Source organism: Triturus cristatus, chromosome 4_1 (genome assembly GCF_964204655.1).
Source record: "Triturus cristatus chromosome 4_1, aTriCri1.1, whole genome shotgun sequence".
Classification (NCBI taxonomy): domain Eukaryota; kingdom Metazoa; phylum Chordata; class Amphibia; order Caudata; family Salamandridae; genus Triturus; species Triturus cristatus.
In genome coordinates, this window is record NC_140585.1 from 145,488,537 (window position 1) to 145,494,201 (window position 5,665).

At 45.5% G+C, this 5,665-nt stretch overlaps 1 non-coding gene across 1 annotated transcript; it reads left to right on the forward strand.

Annotated features, from left to right (window-relative positions):
- The first annotated feature begins 2,932 nt into the window (after nucleotides 1-2,932).
- On the forward strand, nucleotides 2,933-3,015 carry TRNAL-CAG (transfer RNA leucine (anticodon CAG)). Its single transcript has one exon. It is a non-coding gene; the product is annotated as a tRNA-Leu (tRNA).
- The last annotated feature ends 2,650 nt before the right edge of the window (nucleotides 3,016-5,665 follow it).

Sequence of the window (5,665 nt, forward strand, 5' to 3'; positions counted from 1 at the left end):
AGCACCAGCAAGACCCAGCCCACTTAAGAGCCTGGCTTTATTGTACTGGCAGTTTTGACCTGTCTTCAACATTTCGAAAAAGTTTTCAAATCACGTCCGTGGCATAACGGCAGACCAGGGAGCAATGCACCCAGTGGTCAAAGTGCATATAAAAAAAAGTACGGAAAATGTGATCCTCTGCGCAATCAGGGTAGGGTAAGTGAGCGTGTGGGCATGGTCAAGGGTGAAGCTAAAAAACGAAATATTCTATAACTTTTTTGTCCTTTCACCTTCAGGTAACTGCATATAAAATAGCGCACAGCCTGAATGAAAATTAAATATAAGTTATGTAAATCAGTGGGAAATGCTCTATCATACAGTATGAAACCTGTACTAGTTATTGCGCTGCATCAGAGAGACACAGAACAGAACCCTGGTCAGGGCAGTGGAGAGATAGTGACTTGGGTATGTTTAGTGCTACGAGGTCCAAGTCTGCAACAGAAAGTGCTGTGAACATATAAGTCATTATTTGAAACTTGCATTACACACTGTATATGATAGGCTGCTACAAAATGTGCAAAAAGGATTAAGATAAAAAAGTGCTTCCAAAATATATATTTTAGTAATACCCAGACTGTACTAGTGCAATTGTGTTTCTTACAAATCGATTTTAAAAGCACACAGTTCACAGCTTGGCTGGTAGCTCTCTGACAAAACCTCTCAAAAAGAATAACTCTGTGTTATCAGGAAGCTTCAAGTGATTCCATCAATTAAAGCCAATACTGTCTTCCATGCACCTTTTACATTTGCAGATTAACCAATTGCGCACATTTACATTTATTTCAGAGAAGCAGGCACCCTGGCATGAAGGCTTGCTTAGCTGTCTGCCCTCCCTCAGTTTCACAGCACAGGAGACTCTCTACCTTCCAATTCAGCGGAAGCATTTCAACCATCAGACTCAACCGTACCGGGACCTTTGTTTTTTCACACAAAGCAGGGAAACTGTTTTTCTAAAATTATAAAAGTATGGGCAAGTCCTGCCCCTGCGCCCCCTGCCATCAGTGGTTGCATCCCTCACCAGGTTGTGAAGCTTCAGCCTGCCAGCCCGTGCCTTCCACTGTGGGGCATTGAAGTAGGGGCTGCTAGTTTGCAGGTTGATGGAAGCATACACATAAGGGAGCTGGAGGTCAGACGTCTCATCATCACACATCCTTCAAGCAAACAGGCCCTTGGGGGCAGGTGCACCTAGCCACTCTTATGTTCCGCTCCTCGTCACTACTGTTTTGCTACGCTTTGGAGGAGGAAAACTGGCAGCATAAGTCCATCAACGGACATGCCAATATTTGGAAAACAGTAAGAGGGAGGTTTAATAAATATAATCAGGGTATGTATTTTCACAGTGACTTGTATTGAAGTGGGAACTATTTCATGAGGGACACAGCTAAATAAAGCCATTTTTGGCTTTAAAAATTGGGAGAGTCTCGTCTGAATCTGGTATGTTGGCATGTATGAGTCACATCCAGATAGCATGTCTATGTTGGTCTCTGAGCCAGCCATAAAACATATCACATGCCCACTGTCAGAGGCGCAACTAGAGTCAAATTTCGGGGAGGGGGGCTAAGATAAATTTCGGGGGGGGCTGATTCTTCAAGCAAAAGGCAGAGTGGAGCTGCAGGGGCTCTAAGTAGGTGTGAAAACCATCAAAGCCTCGTTAACATCGTATCCGGAGTAAAAAGATTTGAACACATCACTCCAGCTCTCAACTCCCTCAACTGGCTCACCATGGAAGGGAGGTGTATTTACAAACTGGCCTGCATCACGCACAAAACCCTTCACTCTCCAGCCCCTGACTACCTGAACAACAAACTGGTAAGAGCAGGTCAATCCAGAACGCTGAGAAGCTCCAACTCACTCCTTCTTATTCCTCCGAAACTGAAAAAGAAAACCACACAATACCGATCGTTCTCTGGCAACGCTCCCAGGATGTGGAACGCTCTCCCTAGAGTTCTCAGATGCAACCCCTCCTTCTCCTCTTTCAAAAGGGACCTGAAAATCCATCTCCTTAACAAATACTTTCCTGATCAACGTCACCTAACCTAGACTTCAATATCCGAGTTTACTCCTCTTTGTTGACATTCAAGGATAGTTGGTGACCGGACTGTGTTAACCATCTTATCTTCCATGCTGCATTTTTCCTATCCCCGGTTTTGCTTCCTTACTGCCTGACTACTTTTTAATGCAATTTTCCGTCTGTTTTTCTTTACAGTATGTATGTAAAGCGCTCTGACCCCTACGGGTCAAGCTAGCACTATATAAAACTTTTAAAATAAAAAAATAAATAAAATAAACAAGCAAAAGGTCTTTTAAAGACCTGTGAAGTACTCGGGTGCGGCTGTATGTGTGCCCGGGAAGCTGCCTCATCCCGGTGCCACACACGACGGGGGGGAGGCTGAAGACCTTTGAGTCCAATGCGTGTTGCGCGCCTGCCCACTGTTCTGGTCCATACCAATGCCCAAGTGCAGCAAGCTTTCTTATAATGTGCTGAGCCTGGCTGTGTAGAGGTGTGTGTTATGAAGCCTGGCTGGGGATGTCAGGTGTCAGTGGGTCTGTATAAGTCAGGGCACCTGATATCGTCTAATAGCATCATCTAGTAAGCAGTTCATCGAGGAGCTGGGGGAATTGGTCAGTCATACAGAGTGGGACATACAATGATTGGCAACCGTACCTCATCTAGGTTTTCCACCTGGCCTGACAATTTTAGAGGAATTATTTTTCACCTCCCAGCTCTTGGCTGCTCCAGCAAAATATAAACAAATGCATTGTATTGTTCTAAGAAAGGCAGTCCTATTTTCATCTGAGGGTCCAATGGCATTTTCAAATAATATGACATACGAGCATCATTCCACTGTTATTATATTCTATAGGACTTATCCAGCATCATCATTTAGTAGAAGTCAGGATGGCCGAGTGGTCTAAGGCGCTGCGTTCAGGTCGCAGTCTCCTCTGGAGGCGTGGGTTCGAATCCCACTTCTGACATCCTTTTTGGCTGAAAATATCTTTCCTGTGTTTGTAAAACAAATTTTGCACTTACATATACTGGAAAAGTAAAGCCACTAGAGAACTTTTAATCACGGTTGAGGAAGCGATACAATCTTATTGAATAAAAGTTACTTTTCACGATTTTATGCGATATACTAAAAGCACGTGCAGTACGTCACTTGAAGCCACCCAAAGAATACTTTACACGAGATTTAGAATTGCCTTTCTTAAACTTTCACGTGTAGCTGCTTTTCTTTGTATTACATATTTGGCGCCATTCGTACTCTCCCTTCTTAATCAATCCCCTGACCATCCACAAGATGGCGGTCGACCTTTAAAATACTTCACCGATAGGTCACTCTCACTGCATAGTCTGGACTCAGTGACAGCAGTTGATCTGTTTCTTGAACTGGAATGTGAAGCGGACAGGTGGACGGACACATCTTAGTTATGGTAAGCAGGGCTCAGGCCCTAAAATTAGCAGGGGACTAATTAGCACAGGTCACCCGAAAAGACTTCACGTCGAGTGATTTCACAGGAAGTGATGTCACGCTCCTATCATACCCATCACTTTAAAGGGAATGAAACTGCTTTACAGTCAGCGCTGAGATTCGATAATTGCCAAATAGAATGCATGTATACAGTGTATGTTTAATGTTATTCTTCTGTAAATGCAAAGCAGTGAATGTTTTTTTTAGGAATACATAATCCGGTGTTTTAAATAATAATGCTTGCATATAACTATTTATCAGCAACACTCGGCGATAATTATCGCTAAGCGCACTTAGCGCTAGGATAATTATCGCCGGCTAGCGTGGATTTTTATCGCTGAGATAGCGTGCTATTAGCAACGCTTATCTCAAAAGCGATAAAAATCCTAGCGCTAACTGCCAAACGTGAGATTATCGCTGAAAACCCAGCGATAATCCCACGAAGTTTGACGATAGCTTGATGATAGGGCCTCACATACTTAGCCATGATATCCACCTTCCATAGGATATCATGGCTAAATCAGTTTCAAAGCAGGCGTAAGGAAAGTAGCGATAACAGAGGTTATCGCTACTTTTCTTGTCGCTATGCTGCTTTGCGTGAGGCTTGATAATAGGAGAAATGTCGCTTAGCGACATTTCTCCCGTTATCCTGGGGAGGAACTCCCACTTTGCATCTCATTAGAGATGCAAAGATGGGCGTTAGGAATTTAGGCGCTAAGGCAAGGTTTCACGGCATAGCGTGACCTTGCTAATATAGCGATAAAATTATCACCGCTTTTCGGCCGAAAACGGCCGCAAAAGCGTCGATAATTTTATATTGCCGCCTTGTAGATATGCAAATCTTCCGCAGGATGACCCCATTCTGGGAGCCTGGCTAAGCTGCACCAGTTGTATATTATCTGTGGAACGCTACCGAAGTGCCTGTGTAGGAGAGTAGGATCTGCACTTATGTTGCCCCCATTTTTTTTCTGATGTTAACACTGGTTTCTGGCTATAGACTGGCTGGGTCCCTGCTAATAAGGGCCCCAGTCTCTCTGTTCTCTCTAAACAACTTTGAGTGCATACTAGATGCACTAGTGATTGGATACTGTGGTACCTTATGAGCCCCTAGTATATGGTACCCTAGGTACCAAGGGCATAGGTACTTCACAGGCCTACCAGGGGCTGAAGCATGTGTTATGCCACCCCTGGGAAGCAGACTAAATCTGACACCACAGGCCTGCTACTGCAGTCTGGGTGAGGTAGTGTTAGCACTCCTCACTGAGGTATAGGTTCCTATATCTCACCATACACACACTTATAAACCTATCAGTCACCCCTAAGGCAGGCCCTATCAATCCTGAGGGCAGGGTGCATGGTTTACAATATGAGGGGGTGCCACTGCAGCTGGCAGAGTCTATTCTCTGTGGCTGTTTGTGGATGCGGTTAAACCATATACTCTTAAGTGCATTATAACCTCCCGGTAGAAATCTGAAACAGCCCTGGCATCACAAAATGGATGCCACCAGCACAGACACTGGGCTGCCCTCCTGCTGATGACTGAAACTCGCAGTGGAGGAGGCCCAACAATAGGCAGCCTGTCACAGGGAGGTGTAACCACCTTCCAGACAGGATTTAGTGTATTGGGGCTGGGTGGGTGCACTCCTAGAGTGCTTTGAAGTCCTGCACTGAGGGAGCAGTAGGCTCCTCTGTGTATATGCCAGCTCAAACCGGTTCAGGGGCTACCTGTCCCTGCTCTGGCGTGAAACTGGACAAAGGGAAGTGGGCGTAACCACCCCCTACGCTGACCCTCCCTGGTGTGGTCATAGAGCTAGTCCCTCCCTGTCTTTTTGTATAAGATAGGGAACCCTTGCCATTGCAAGTTAGATATCCCTGGACGACGCTTTACAAGAAGAATCCTGGTCCTTCGACGTTCCACTACCTTTGGAAGACGTTCCACTACTTTTGGTGCCTGCTTTTGGTGCCTGCTTTTGGTGCCTACTTTTGGTGCCTGCCAAGCAGGGGAGTCAAGGAGTGACTCCCCTGCTTGGCAGGCACCAAAAACTTGAATCAACGGTCACAAACTTTCCCTCTCTCGCTGGAGACCGAAGTCCCTGCAGTCCCAGAAGTGGATTTCCTGACTTCTCGACAGCCATTGTGAGTCCCCAGCAGAGCTG